At 41.9% G+C, this 16,678-nt stretch overlaps 3 pseudogenes; all 3 read left to right on the forward strand.

The window, feature by feature from the left end:
- The first annotated feature begins 3,807 nt into the window (after positions 1–3,807).
- Positions 3,808–5,373, forward strand: LOC113900321 (annotated as a pseudogene).
- Positions 5,374–13,044: 7,671 nt separating this feature from the next.
- On the forward strand, positions 13,045–13,201 carry LOC113881608 (annotated as a pseudogene).
- A 745-nt stretch (positions 13,202–13,946) lies between these two features.
- LOC113900328 lies at positions 13,947–15,099 on the forward strand (annotated as a pseudogene).
- The last annotated feature ends 1,579 nt before the right edge of the window (positions 15,100–16,678 follow it).

A 16,678-nucleotide genomic window follows, 5' to 3' on the forward strand; every position in this document is an offset into this window, starting at 1 on the left:
GAGAAGACTCCTGAAAGTCCCTTGGACAGCAAGGAGATCAAACCAGTCCATCTTAAGGGAGAAAGACCCTGGATACTCACTGGAAGGACTGATGCTGAAGCTGAAGCTCCAGTATTTTGGTCATCTGATGCACACAGATGACTCACTGGAAAAGTCACTGACCCTGGGAAAGATTGAGGGCAGAAGGAAAAGAGGGCATCAGAGGATGAGATGGCTGGACAGCATCACCAACACAAGGACCATTAACTTGGTCAAACTCTGGGAGATGGTGAGGGAGAGGGCGGCCCGGCATGCTGCAGTTCACGGGGTGGCAAAGAGTCAGACATGACTAGCCGACTGAACAGCAACAACAACAATTTAATTAAAAGCCTTTTGGTAAAGATAGCTAACTATAGGTAGAATTTTAATAAGGAGGGAGTGAGTACCTGGTGTAAAGAGATAGACAGACCCAAGAATGGACTTTCATTTGCTCTGACGAGCTTGGCAAGTTCGAGTCCTAGCACTTTGATAGCAACTAGTCACATACCAGCCCCTCTCTATGCTTTGAATTCTGAGTCTGAGTCTAGACTTGTTAAGAAAGCACCTCCAGGACACAGATGCTCACTTTGATTAGCTCAGAACCAGGATGAAGAAGCACAGAAATCGTCTGAATACAAAGCATATGTTACATATAGTCTACTACTACTGTCACTTGTGCCAAGTGAATAAATATCCAGAAGGATTCTAGTGGACGTGTGATTTAGTAGCATCTGAGTCCTTTTACCTGGTTGATGTGGAAGGTGGAGAGGTGTACCCTGGTTCAAGATTGCCTTTTTTGCTTTGTTTTCTTTTCCTTTTTTTCTTTTTGGTGGCATCTGTAAAGCATTTTGCTTTCTAATTATGGATTACAGAGTGCTTTCATGGCTCATGTTACTGTCTCCAACTTCAAGCCCCTCTTTCCACCCCCACTCTTAAATACGAAATAAAACAAAATGAAAAAAGAAGCCAGTGGAATTTATTTTCCTCTCTCTGTAGCAGATGTTAAACTTTTAAAATGAAGGAATATTAAAAGAGGCCTCTTTTTACACCAGAGCAACTGCCCACGCATCCTGAGTCCCAGCCTCAAGAGGAAGCCTCACTGATCTTTTTATGCAGGGTGCTGACAGAGGCCTGGAGTGGGGGGCTGGCTCAGCCCCTTTCCCATCGTGGGCCTTGGGCAAGACTTTGAATCTCTCTGGGTCTCAGTTTACTCATCTGAGGGAGGTTGGATGAAAGAATCTCTGAAGTTATTCCAACTCCTAAGGGTCAATGAATTGTCTTAAAAGTTCAAATGTAAAACCACTGTCCATTCCTATGAGAAAAGTCACTTTCTTTTTTCCAGTTCCTTTTCTCAATAACCAGGGAGTATTTCATTACTTTGAGTTTATTGCTTTGTTTAGGTTTGTTGCTCATCTCAGTCACTTGGGGTGAAAGGTCTCTATTAAAGTACATGTTCAAGAAGCTGTTCCTTTAATTCAGAGATGTAATTTTAATCTGTTTAGAGAGTTTCACAAGACAAATATCAATACTTCCCTGCTTCAATATATCTGATGTGAGAACTATTTATTGTTCATGTCTGATCATAGCCCCTCTATGTTACTAAATTCTCTCTCTTCCCAGAACCTCTCTTTCTCTCCCTACCCCATACATACACATGTGTGTGTTATGATCCTTCTATCTAACTCAGTTCTTCAAATTGAGGTAAAGAATTTTTTTCCTTCCCTTCTGCCTCGTGTGTGCGTGCATGCTCAGTGGTGTCTGACTCTTTGTGACCCCATGGACTGTAGCTGGCCAGGCTCCTCTGTCCATGGAATTTTCCAGGCAAGACAACTGGAGTGGGTTGCCATTTTCTACTCCAGGGGATCTTCCCAACCCAGGGATCGAACCCATGTCTCCTGCATTGACAGGCAGATTTTTTACTACTGAGCCCCCTGGGAAGTGCCATCTTGCCTAGGAGCACCATACAATTCACAGGTGTTCATCTCTTTTTTTTTTTTAAATTATTCACAGTCTGATAAACATCATTACCTCACAGTGCTCAGACTATAGATCTTTATGGGTGGAAGTTCTTGAGTGTGCCTTTTTAGACAACCTAATCAGATTCTTCCTTTAAAAGTGAGTTACAGAGAAAGTGATGGGCTAAAAAGAACTTTCTTTGCTCTGTCTTTCTCCTTAGAGACTAGAATTGTAAGCATGAGCACTTTTGCACACAGTCACGGCCAGCCAGCATAGTAGAGGACAGTAAGAAAAACCAAGATCCACATTCACACAACTCCTTTTCAACTCAAGTAAATGCCTGAGGCCAATTCACTTAAGACTTATTTAAATTTTATAGCTTATTTTTACAGCATCTGCGCCTCTGATTCTGCTCAATTTTGTTATATTTCAACAAATGAAAGGTGATTTTGCTGTTAAGCTGCCTTAAGAACTGAAACATTTGCTCAAGAGAAACACAAGAAGCCAGGGAACATAGGCTGGGTTCATATTTCTCATCGTTATCACCCAAGAACATCTAGCAAGTTTTTTTTCTTCTTCCTTGTGGGGAAGTCTGAAGCTTCAAGGCCCAACTCAGAGCCACATGGTTTTCATTTCCTGGCCTCCTCCCTCGGCAGCTGCAACACCCACAGCACACACAAAAGCCCCATCCTCTGTGTGCAGACTCAAGACGTTGTCGCTTATACATTTTTCACAGGAGCAAATGAGGCATAAAAAGTCCACACTCTGCATACATATCAGTCCACATAATAAATGGCCGCTTGCCGGTCCCATTCCGTCTCTTGATTTGTATGAACATTTGTAGTTTGTTCAGACCTTCACAGCTTACAAAGCACTTCCACATTCATTAATCTCACAGAACGCTTGCTGCAAGCCTGAGAGAAGGATGCACTTTTCTCTTCGTGTACAAATGGCAAATGGCTATGTGAAGAGATGAGGTCGCTGGCCAAGGTCACACAGTCAGAGGCAGAACCAGGACTCAACCCCAGCTTCTGACCCTGAGTTCAGGGGTGGTTTTTCTCCCCCACAACTATAACCTGTGCAATGTTCTTTCTTGTTAAATTGGAGATCTACCTGAATGAGGGCCTGCGTGGGTAAGGCTGGGTTCCAGAAAAGCTTGTCTTGGAAAAGTCAGTGTGAAGGGGTACTAAGAACTCAGGCTATGGAGCCAAATAGCCTACATGTGAGCTCTGCTTCCTAATTACTGTATAATACTGCATAATTCCAGGGGGCTTTGTTCCCATGGTACTTTATGTCAATGTAGTCCCTAGAGGTCTTCAGTGCAGCTGTACTGGGGATTGCTTACCTCCCTGTGACTCTGTTGTCCCATCTGAGGAATGGGCAGAGTCATGACTATTTCCAAGGCTGTTGTGGCAATTGAATAAAATAAAGCATGGCCTGATCCAGTAAAAGACACCTCAAGATGCCCTGTTCCCCCTGGAAGATTATTCCCTTAATCCCCACCTCCTTGGATATGTCTCCACCCATATCCTTTTCCGTGGAAATGTTTGCCTCTGATAAAAAATGTCCGCTTATTTTCTCCACATTCTTTCCTACACCAACAGCTGGGCCACCCTGTGATCCCATCACACAGTCACCATGTACTGGACCAGGCTGTGTACTCATCCTGAACATGCATGCCCTCCCTTGATCCTGTCTTTCTGCATCTCCCCTATCCCATCACTGAACCTGGTCCCACTGATGAATGAGCGTGATGAGTTTCCAGGGGAGTCTGGATGAGAAGATTCCCACCCAGACTCTGCCAGTAACAACCTAGGTGATCAAAGGACCAAGATGTCCCCTGAGTCTCATCTAACTCATCTAGTAGGAGAGGTTTCTAATACCTGTCCTATGCCTAAGAGAATTGCTGTCTCTATAAGTAGGATGAAACATGAAAGCTAATGAAAGAAGCTCCAAGTTATTATGAAAAGAAATGGCCAGGCTCTCATTACCTGCAAAGGGCCCAGTTTTAAAAACTGCCTCCAAGTACAAATGGAACTTAACACTCAAGGATGGGGACAAGGTCTAACCACCAACATGATAAAAAAAAAAAAAAAGGGATGCTCCGGTTAACAAAGGCCCTGCAGAAACCTGGAAAGAGGGACATGGGGGAATTCGAGCTGAACCACCTAGGATTTCCAGACTAAGAGAGAGAAGGCATCAGAGAACCTTAGAATACCCTGTTGAATTCTTTTCTATTCCTAGTTCTGAGCTGACCATGTGGGCTAAACATCAACTTTCTGCCAACCAGACCCAGCCCATCTGCACATCTCTTTGTGCACACCCACTAGGCAACCACATGGAATCTTGCCCCTTTTCTTTCCCCTACTCTGCTTTTCAGGATTTTAAATAACAGAACATTAACAGAGTCCATCAAGTTAAAGATGGAATAGTATGTGTCTATGGCATGTTTCTAAATGCAAATTCCTCACTTTGCATTTATGGGACAACTAGATGTGAGAAACAACTCAGAAACTCCCTGGAGAGCTTACATGTGATCAGATCAGAGGTGCTTGCTAAGCTCCACATGTTTGCTGGGCCCCTGCTTGCTGCATGCCAGGCCCTGTGCTATCACTAAACATAAAAAGTACATGAGTGACTGGGATCTGTGATGCCAAGGCAGATGCAAGGAGCGACAAACAGCTGCGGTTGAGCCCCTAGAGAGCTGAGGGCTTGTGCCCTTCTGGTCTCCTGGGCCCACCCCACCTGAAGAATTGAGTGGCAGATTGTCCTCAAGTACAAGCACAGTGTATGTATCCAACCTGCCCTCTTCCCTGATCAACAATGGCTTACATCAGATATTCCAGGTATGGTGAAGTTGTTAAGGTTACTATAATGAAAGATAAAGATACCAGGAGGGGTACAGGGGTTGCATTTATTTTATTTTTGGATAAAGAATCTGCACAAAACTGTGCCAAGTCAGTAAACAACAAACAGTTATTTGGTAGAGTGATAAAAGCAAGCATTGCTGTTGGCAATGGAAGAGCAGCTGGGTTCATCAAAGATGAAACTATATAGCTTGATAAACCTAAGTGTTATGAACCTGGAGAAAGTGGACACTTGAGTTAATGCCTGTCCTAAAAATACACTTGATGGATGTGAACCTCCAAAGAAGAAAAAGAAAAAAAAAAGGAAAATTCCTGAGCCAGAAGAAGGAATTGAAGAAGACAGTGAAGATGAAGGGGAAGATCCTGCTCTTAACAGCCTCAGTCAGGCCACAGATTTCCAGCAATTCAAAATTGAAAAACAACAAAAAATGGAAACCCAGTTCAGGGGGGTCCTTCAACATCAGATGATTCAAAACGCCCAGGGATAAAGAAAAGAACATATTTCAATGATGAGAAGGAACTTAGTGATTAAAATTATATATGTATTGTGTAAATATCATTAAAAAGTGTTTAAGTCTTGGAGTACTAGTTTCCACTGGGACTAAATATTATTTTAGAATTTGAACATGAGAGCACTTAGTACCAAATACTTTTCTACTTTAAAATGCTACATAGGAAAATGAAAAGTAATTTGAAAGTATCACATTTATTTTACATCAAGATTTGCTAATAATCATTAATCTTGAAAATAGTTCATTTGAATAAAGACAAAAATTTAATACTATCATAATAATGCTATCCCAAGAAGAAAGGTAGATAGTAAAAAGATTTCTTTGAGAAGTTTGTTACAAAAGATTATTCATGATTGGTTTATATGAGGACTTTTGAAATAAATTTCATCCTTAAAACAAAAACTTCATTTAAAAAAAGTACATGAGGGACTTCCCTGGTGGCGCAGTGGATAAGAATCTATCTGTCAATGCCGGGGACACAGCTTTGATCCCTGGCCCAGGAAGATCACATGCTGTGGAGCAACTAAGCCCATGCACCACAACTTTTGAGCCCAAGTCACAGCCGCTGAGTCCAGGTGCCACAACTACTGAAGCCTGGACCTAGAGCCTGTGCTCTGCAACAAGAGAAGACACAGCAATGAGAAGCCTGGGCACTGCAACGAAGAGTAGCCCCCTGCTCGCCACTACTAGAGAAAGCCCACGCACAGCAATGAAGACCCAGGGCAACCAAAAATAAGTGAAAAAAATTTTTTTAATTGCATGAGGCATGAGACTTGCTCCCATGCCATGATGGGTAGAAGAGAGATGATTTAGACTCTATTTGCTTGCTGTTGATTTGAAACGATAATTGATTTCATTGTTTGTTTGTTTTCCACTTTATGTCTTTTTTCCCCCAAGGCAGCAAAGGGGAAGGTAGCCACAGCATCTGGTAATAATTTGCAAATCTTGACACTCTCCCTAAGACCAGATGGAAATATTTCATGCCTTAACATAATTTTACAAGTTACTGGCAAAAAAAAAATAAGCACCCATCTTTTTAAAGATTTTATAATTGTGAAATAATAGAAAGTATTGACCTTTGCCCCAAGTTCCTGAGACATAATTCCTAAATCTCTTGGAATTTCCTGGGTGAAAAAAGGCAAAGTTTGGTGGGCTCCTGGATGAGTGATAGTCACTCAAAAAACCAATCATGGTTAGAAGTTTGGAGCTTTCAGCCCCATCCCTTATTCTCTGGGAAGGGTAGAGAGAGAGACTGGAAATGGAGTTAGTGGTCAATCATGACCATGTGATGAAGCCACCGTAAAAATCCCAAATGTGCATGTGGTCTGGAATCTTCCAGTCTGGTGACACGTGGAGGTGCTAGGAAACTGCACTAGAGAGAGAGCATGAACCTCTCCCACTCACTCACCTTGCATCTCTTCCATCTGACCTTCACCCGTATCCAACTTCGTGTCCTTTTGTAACAAACCAGTAAACGTAACTGTTTCCAAATTCTGTGAGCCATTCTACCAAATTATTGAACCCAAAGAGGAGGTCGTGGGTACTCACATTTACAGTGGCTGGGTCAGAAATACCGGTGATGACATGCGACTTGAGATTGGCATCTGAAGTTGGTGGCATGGCATCAGTCTTGTGGGGACTGAGCTCTTAACCTGTGAGAGCTGATGCCATCTCCAGGTAGATACTGAATTTGAATTTACAGGATATCCAGCTGGTGTAGTAGAGAATACCTTGTGGGAGGGGAAAAAAATCAACATTTGGTGACCAAAAGCGTCAGAGGCGAAGTGCTCTGTGAGTAGAAAAGGTGAAACACATGGGGGAAGAGTGAGGTGTTCCTACTCAGAGATAAAATGAGGGGATTATTTGCATTTTAAAAAAATGATATTTTTTTTCCTTTTAAAAGACTGTAAATTATTTATAGTGCCTTCAAAGAATATCACTAATAAAAGCCAGCCTTTCCCTTGAAGTCTTTATTGCACAGTGAGGTTTGTCAGATACCAAGGGCTAGTTTCTGCTGAAAATGGTTAAAGGTTTGGCTCCAAACTTTTGTAAACTACCCATTCAAGGCCTGCCTCTGTTTTCATGGACTCTGCTGCCCCCTATCAGAAACTAAAGCTGTTACAGGATATACAATTTTTTGAACAAAGCTTTTCCTCAATCACATGATGAAACAGGATATGCTCATACCTTGTGAATTTCGACCAAAGAACCATTTGCTTTAAAATGAGCCTAATTGCTTTGCTGCCCAGAAGTTATTGCACAACAGTAATAATAATCACAATAGTAAAAATCTGTCTGAAATAATTTGCAGCAAGATGGAGTCCCTCAGCCCAAGGGCCCAGTCTACAGGCTCACACCTTTCACAGACTGCTGGGGAAGACACACAAGTGAATCAGCAGCTTCAACATGGATAAGGAGAGGCGTGTGGGTACCAGGTGCTGAGGGAGCACATCGAGGTAGCACCTTAACGAGTGGGTTCCAAAGTAAAAGGACCCGTTCTTACAGAAACAGCAGCAGTCAGCCAAATGAAGAAGAAAGCGAAGCCTGTTCCAGAGAGTGGCAACTGTGTCTGCCAGGGCAGGGAAGCCCATGAGAGGGTGGCGACACACACATGTATGTATATACGTATATGTATACAATACTGATACATTCTATATACACAAATATATACTTTATCACAGATTTTTCATAAATTTTGATGCAATAAATTAAAAAACTGCAATAAACTTCTAAAAAAATAAAAGGAACTGAATTATGTATTGAGCTGATTCCCAGCAGCCCAGCTGTCACTCCTCTGCCTGAAAACTGCTGCTGCAAGGCCACGTCATCTCCCTGCCTCAGAGTATGGCTGAGTCAGAGTTCAAAACAAAGGAGAGCAAGAGGGATTCCCAAGGAGGTCACCTGAGCAGAATATCCATCTAGCAGCTGCCCTGTGTCCTGCAAGTATTCCACGTACATCCACAAGAGGTGAAAGAGCTAACTGAGGACACTGTCTCAAGACTGGAATCGGGAAAGAGAGCCATTAAACTGTCAGTAAAGATTTGCACGTTATCAGAAATACTGTTGGGCTTTCCCTGGTGGCTCAGTGGTAAAGAATCCTCCTGCCAAGGCAGGAGACACAAGTTTGATCCTGGACCAGGAAGATCCCCCATGCTATGGGGAAGCTAAGCCAGTGTACCACAACTATTGAGCCTATGCTTTAGAGCCCAGGAGCCACAACTACTGAGCCCATATACCACAAGTACTGAAGCCTGAACACCCTAAAGCCTGTGCTCTGCAATAAGAGAAGCTACCACAATAAGAAGCCCGTGCACTGCAAGTAGAGAAAAGCCCATGCAGCAACAAAGACCCAGCACAGCCAAATAAATAAATACTTATAAAAAAAGAAAGAAATGCTTTTCATAAGACAACAGAAAAAAAAGGAAAAAAAATCCAGTGATCATCTCTGAGATTTCAAAACATCCTTTGAGAGATGCTTAAAATCTAGTGCTCATTTCACCTGTTTTCCTTCAGTGCTGGGCATGTTGCTTCACTTTGAGAAAGTAGTTTTGTCTTTGTCAAATACACATGCACCAAGGCATTAATTATTTACAGTTTTCCATTATTTATCTCCTTTCCATTTAGTGCATCATCTTTCAGCAAATCATGTTTTCCCTTTGAACAGCATTTTGGCCAAGTTTTTCCATTATTCTTTCCTTTTTCTTTAGTATACTCTTGATCAAATGTTAAATATATATTATTTCTACACTCTTCAATAATATTTTCCATTCTCCTGGTCTCCTACTGACTTATTTGACTTTACTGGTCCTACATGATTTTGGTGAAAAAAAAAATGATACACTCTCAACAACAACAACAAAATGTATTTCTCATTAACCTAGAAGAATAAGGTCAAAAACTAATTTCAATAGATAGATAGAATAGTTCAAGTGGTTAAAAATAACTCTGAATGGGCATGTAAATTATTACAGCCACTGTGGAAAACAGAATGGAAGTTTATCAAAAAACTAACACTAAAACTACTATATGATCCAGCAATTCCACTCCTGGGTATATATCTGAAAAAAACAAAACCACTAATTCAAAAAGATACATGCACCCCAATGTTCATAGCAGCATTATTTAAAATTGCCAAGGTACAGAAACAGCTCAAGTATCCCAAAACAAATGAATGGATAAAGAAGATGTGAGTAAATAAAGATACACACACACACACACACATGCATGCACACACACAATGGAATACTACTCAGCCATAAAAAAGAAGAAAATTTTGCCAATTGCCGCAACATGGGTGAACTTAGAGGGCATGATGCTAAGTGAAATAAACAGAAAGACAAATACTGTTTGATATCACTTATATGCAGAGTCTAAAAAATACACAAACTAGTGAATATAACAAAAAAAGAAGCACACTCACAGATACAGAGAATCAACTAGTGCTTACCAGTTGGGGAGGGGGGCAGGCAGAATATGGATGCGGTTGTGGGAGGCACAATCTACTGAGGGTAAAATAGGCTACAAGAATGTATTGTACAACACAAGGAATATAGCCAGTACTTTGTAACAATGTAAAAGGAGCACAACCTTTAAAAATTGTATTTCAAAATTAAAAAAAAAACCAACACTGAATACGTGCACCAGTGGAAAGAGCATTGGTTTGGGGTCAGACCAGCCATGGTTCAAATAATAGCACTACCACTAAACCTCTCTGACTCTTAATTTTCTCCTCCATTTATTATGCACAATGGGCATAATAAATATGTGTCTTTATGGCTGTTGTGAGAAGCAAATGAGGAAACTGATGCTAAACTGCTTTAGAAATTGTAAAGCATTAATCAAATGTAAGGCATAGTGTTTAATTGCTTGTTGAATAAATTCAGGTTTCATAATTTTTCCTTTGAACACCAAGGTTCTAATCTTGAAAACATTCTTTATTTGCCCATATTTCATTGTTTTAGGAACTTGCCAAAGTCAGGAATGATTTCCTTCTTTTTGCTGGCCTCAGTTAATTGATTTTTGTTAAACTAGCAAGACAAAAATTTCAGCACATAAGAAAACAGCATTTCATTCAAAAAGGATTTTCCTTCACGTCCTTTTTTTAATCCAAGATAATATTAAGGGAATTCCCTGGTGGTGTGGAGATTAGGATGCTGTGGTCTCACTGCCGAGGGCCTAAGTTCAATCCCTGGTTGGGGAACTAAGATTCCACAAGCTGTGTGGTGCAGCCGAAAATGAAAATACAAAATTATTTCAAAGAACAAAAATCTATATACAAGATAGTATTAAGTAGTAAGTAGCTCTTATCCATCCCTTTTCAGGCTACTTTTTTGTTTGTTTTACAAATTGTTTGAAACACTTTAAGACAGAGGGGTAAGTGGTAAGCCATGGCAAACTTCCATGGACTATACTCAGTGACTACAATAAAGAGACTAAGTAGCTTGATCCCCTTTAATAACATTTCTTGGGCAGAGATGATTGATACCATTAACTTCTAATTATAAACTTATTTTTCTTACTAGAGCAAGAAGAGGACTTTTTTTCCTCTAAGAAAAAATTAAAGAGTAGGATCCATGTATGATTTCAAGCAGAGACAGTGAAGTATCATTAAAATTTCTAGAGCATTAATTACTTCTGTTTCCTTGCCTTGTTATGACAAGTGTACCTGATCTCTTAGGGTGGCTGGCCAGAGCTCTGCAGTGCCCCACTCCAAGAACAACAGTGACTGACACTCATCCATCCCGACTCCCCTGTGGAAAATGTCCAGGAAATGGCTCATGCTGCAAGACAAAATAGCCATGGTCTTTTGGAAGGTTCACGATTAACCCTTTCTCCCTGAAAAATACAGGATATTCTAGATACTTTGTGGTATAAAAAATAATTCTTCTAACATCTTCCAGACCCCTAAATATTAGACACCTAGCAGGAGAAGGCAATGGTACCCCACTCCAGTACTCTTGCCTGGAAAATCCCATGGATGGAGGAGCCTCGTGGGCTACAGTCCATGGGGTCGCTAATAGTCGGACATGACTGAGCGACTTCACTTTCACTTTTCACTTTCATGCATTGGAGAAGGAAATGGCAACCCACTCCAGTGTTCTTGCCTGGAGAATCCCAGGGACGGCGGAGCCTGGTGGGCTGCCGTCTCTGGGGTCGCACAGAGTCGGACATGACTGAAGTGACCTAGCAGCAGTTAGTAGGGAAAGTAGCAAACAAGTAAGTAATTTGAAAAGCATGAAACCAGCTTGTATCAATTCCTTCCACAAGTGGCCCATTTCTTTTGCAGTGGTTGGCTAGGGTTGAGGCAGCAACCAGCAGGGCCACAGTATCACAGTTAAGGAGATAGGAGTAGGGTCTTTGGATAGGGTCTTTGATTTAGTCAGTCTGAACGTCTTCTTTAAACTAATTCTGCCCTGAGAACACTCTCTGAACAAACTTTTTTTTATGTGTCTATGCTGCTGATACAGAAACTGAACCAGGAATATTGATCTTCCTGCATCATCGTTCAATTCATACCATTTCCTTACTTGAAAACCTTCAACAAATATTTGTTGAATAAATGAAGTTTGAATAGTCAGTGGTTACCCACTGCCTATATAAAGTTTAAAGGATGGCCTTGGAAGTGCTGCATAAACTGATGAAAAATTATACCTCATTCATTCGTTTGCTCAATAAATATGCATTGGGTACCTAGAAGAAGGAGCTCTACTTGGTGCTAGAAGGTTAGATTTGAAGACAAATCAGATACTGGCCTGAACTTCTTGGGCTATCTGATCTTCCACTATTTCATATCACTAGGGTTGCCCATTGCCCCACACTTTCTTCAACACAACCCAAACCTCCTCTACTTTGTTAGTTTTTCTTCCTTCCCTCCAACATAATACATGCAATTCTAACTTATCCTCAAATTTAAGCTCAAGTGTGCCCTCCTCCTCAAGCTCCCTCCTAAACACACTTTCTCTCCCCTCTTCAACATGAAGAAAGCTCTGTCCTCTGACTTCATGGAGAAATTAACAAGCAGTTTTGTTTGGGCATTTTCTCTTCTATTACTATTACATCAATATTTTCTGCACCATCTTGAAAGGAAGGATATTTTCAATTCTGTTTAGAGCACCTAGACTTCAACTAGTTGGCACTTAGTAAATATTTGTCAAATGAATGAATGAATAAGTGAATGCCTCATGACTTAAGTTATAAATACTTCTTTTACACCCTTGAGAATATATTTCTCAAATCTCCTTAAAATTACGCTTTCAGAAACTTAAAAGCCAAATAGATCATTTGCTCAAGTTTATTCAATACAATGAAAATGTAAAAATGCCCACAAGAAAATGAGTTATCTCATCAGTTATGTACGTAAGGCAGAATTGTGTCACTATCTCCAAAGACTTGAAGTTTGAGAAGTGAAGTGTGCTTCTATCCACTGTGTGACAGAAGTTCTTTCTTTGAACCGTAAACCTATGCTTCCAGGTCTTCAGCTGAGCTCAGGCCAGCCCCCTAGTCCTCTCTCATCTTCTGCTGCACCTGACATCAATCCAATCAAATGTTTTCTCCAGCCACTTGGGCTGCTGAGCAATGCTAAAGAATACCCACAGTTTCAAGGGACTTTCAGGCAATCCTGAAGGGCCCCATTCTTTCTCACGAATGTTTTACAAAGTCTTCTCCTCAAGCCACCTACCAACATCCATCTCCTCCAATTTTAACATGACAAAACGGATTTCCTATGTCGTGATAATAAAGAACAATACCATGAGGGCCCAGTGTGCAATGGTTGCAAACAGCAGCCTTCTCAGTCATGTATACAACCTGTTGCCTATATAGGTTGCCCTAAGGACCTTGGAGACAACTCTTTCTAGTGGGCATTCATGACTGGCCTGCTGTCCCCAATCTAGGCTCCAGACAGGTATGCACTGTGCCTTTGGAAAGCCCCAGGGCACAGTGGCCAGGGTCCATATTGTCTAAGTCATAATGTCCATCTGCACCAAGCTGCAGAACAAGGAGCATGTGATTGAAGCCCTCCGCAGGGCCAAGTTCAAGTTCCCTGGCCACCAAAATATCCACATCTCCAAGAAGTGGGGATTTACTAAGTTTAATGTGGATGAATCTGGAAACATGGTGGCAGAAAAGTGGGTCATCCCGGATGGCTGTGGGGTCAAATACATCCCTAATCATGGTTCCCTGGACAAACGGCGGACGCTGTACTCATGAAAGCATCGGTGCTGTCCCTTCCTTAATCATGCTCACCAATAAACCCTGTTTCTGTCAAAAAATAAATAAACTATAGCAACATCAAAGCTGTTACTTTTATTAAACACTATGCTTAGGCCTTTTACCTTGTGGGCATTATCTCAGTTAATTTTCACAAAGATCACCACTTATTGAAGCAGGTACAATTATTATCCCCTTTCTACAAATTAGGAAACTGAACTTGGGAAATTGAAGCATGGAGAGGTCAAATAACTTGCCCAAAGTCATGTAGGCACTAAATGTTATATCCAGGTTATAGATCCAAGTCCCACTGAACTCCAGAGCCAACTGGTAAACTTGTACTATATTTGATTCCCTATTTTACTCTTCCCTTAGAAGATGGTAGATGCTTCCTTCCCTAGCAGCCTTGGCTCTCTGCCTCCTGTTCACTCTGGCCTTTGGCCAGACACTCCAATTCCATGAACATGTCTTTCTCCGATTTCTGGGCTTAGACAAAGTGCCTTCACCCAAGAAATTCCAACCTGTGCCTTCCATCTTGAAGAGAATTTTCCAGGCTCAAGAGGAAGCAGCCAGCACCGGCATCTCCAAAGACTTGTGCTACGTGAAGGAGCTGGGTGTCCGTGGGAATATCCTCCGGCTTCTCCCAGATCAAGGTTCCTTCCTTTACTCCGAGAGCCTTTCACACGCCTCCTGCCTACAGAAGCTCCTGTCCTTTAACCTGTCTGCCATCGGGGATGAGGAGCAGTTGACAATGGCCCAGCTGGGCCTGGACTTGGGGCCCAACACTTACTATAACCTGGGACCAGAGCTGGAACTGTCTCTGTCCCTGGTTCAAACGGAGCCCCATGTCATAGACCAGGCCACCCCAAAGATGGGTAAAATGTTTACACTGCAGTCAGTACCGTGGCCTCAAGGTGTCCTTCACTTCAACCTGCTGGATGTGGCTAAGAGGAATAATGACCCCCACAAGAATTTAGGTCTGTTTCTAGAGATAGTGGTCAAAGGAGGCAGAGCCTTGGGGGAGAATTTTCAGCTCGAGGCCACCTGCGCCAGACTGAGACGTTCTCTTCACACTTCACTGCTGGTGGTCACCCTCCACCCTGAGCAGTGCCGATCTCCCTCCCGCAAGAGGAGGGCAGCTGTCTCTACCTCGAAGGCTTCTTGCAAGAGCCTCTGCCATCGCCACCAGCTGTTCATCAACTTCCGGGATCTGGGTTGGCACAAGTGGATCATCGCCCCCAAGGGTTTCATGGCCAATTACTGCCACGGAGAGTGTCCTTTCTCACTGACCATCTCCCTCAACAGCTCCAACTATGCTTTCATGCAAGCGCTGATGCACTCCGTCGACCCGGAGGTTCCCCAGGCTGTCTGCATCCCCACCAAGCTGTCCCCCATCTCCATGCTCTACCAGGACAATGATGACAATGTCATTCTACGGCATTATGAAGACATGATAGTTGATGAGTGTGGGTGTGGGTAGACTGGCAGCAGTAGACTAGAAGGGGTGCTCTCGGGGTAAATGCTCTAATAATAAAACTACCTGGTTTATGACCTTTGGATCTGAATTGTCAGTATGTTTATGCTTACAGTTTATCATCATTATCCACGATTAATGATGTCCCCTGGTTATACACACACACACACACACATACACACACACGGTCTTAATGAACTTAATTTCTGCATCATGCACCTGAGGGTATATTAGAGTCTAGATAGAAGGTATATTGATAGCCTATTATGGGCAGGTACTGTTCTATGCATTAACTTATAAATACATGTCACTGCTCTTTGAGGTAAGCATTATTGTTTATGTTTCATAGATAAAGCAGCTGAGATTTAGAGCAGCTAAATATCCAGTTTTTCTAGAGGCATCAACTTTGGGAGTTGCCCAGAAGTCCAGTGGTTAGGACTCCAGGTTTTCACTGCCACTGTCTGGGTTCAAGTCCCTGTTCAGGGAACTAAGATCCTATGAGCCTTCAGACTTGAATGAGGGAGCCTGATTAGCATAAGTAAAAGTCATAAAAGTTCACCTGTGAACCATTTATCATTATGTGAGTTTATAGTAAGATGCCAAGGGAAGAGGACCAGCCAACATACTGGGCTTCATTAAAAATAAAAGTGCACCAGTAATTATATGAATGTATATTAGGAAATCAGAGGAAGGAATTAGTTAAAAAAAAAAAAAAAAAGAAGAAGATGGTAAAGGCAGTTCTATTTCCAGTTTTTTAAGGAATCTCCACACTGTTCTCCATAGTGGCTGTACTAGTTTGCATTCCCACCAACAGTGTAAGAGGGTTCCCTTTTCTCCACACCCTCTCCAGCATTTATTGCTTGTAGACTTTTGGATCACAGCCATTCTGACTGGCGTGAAATGGTACCTCATAGTGGTTTTGATTTGCATTTCTCTGATAATGAGTCATGTTGAGCATCTTTTCATGTGTTTGTTAGCCATCTGTATGTCTTCTTTGGAGAAATGTCTATTTAGTTCTTTGGCCCATTTTTTGATTGGGTCATTTATTTTTCTGAAGTTGAGCTGTAGGAGTTGCTTGTATATTTTTGAGATTAGTTGTTTGTCAGTTGCTTCATTTGCTATTATTTTCTCCCATTCTGAAGGCTGCCTTTTCAGCCAGGACCTGGAAGCAACCTAGATGTCCATCAGCAGATGAATGGATAAGAAAGCTGTGGTACATATACACAATGGAGTATTACTCAGCCATTAAAAAGAATACATTTGAATCAGTTCTAATGAGGTGGATGAAACTGGAGCCTATTACACAGAGTGAAGTAAGCCAGAAAGAAAAACACCAATACAGTATACTAACGCATATATATGGAATTTAGAAAGATGCTAACAATAACCCTGTGTACGAGACAGCAAAAGAGACACTGATGTATAGAACAGTCTTATGGACTCTGTTGCAGAGGGAGAGGGTGGGAAGATTTGGGAGAATGGCATTGAAACATGTATAATATCATGTATGAAACGAGTTGCCAGTCCAGGTTCGATGCACAATACTGGATGCTTGGGGCTGGTGCACTGGGATGACCCAGAGGGATGGTATGGGGAGGGAGGAGGGAGGAGGGTTCAGGATGGGGAACACATGTATACCTGTG

The sequence above is a fragment of the Bos indicus x Bos taurus genome, chromosome 2 (genome assembly GCF_003369695.1).
Source record: "Bos indicus x Bos taurus breed Angus x Brahman F1 hybrid chromosome 2, Bos_hybrid_MaternalHap_v2.0, whole genome shotgun sequence".
Lineage (NCBI taxonomy): Eukaryota > Metazoa > Chordata > Mammalia > Artiodactyla > Bovidae > Bos > Bos indicus x Bos taurus.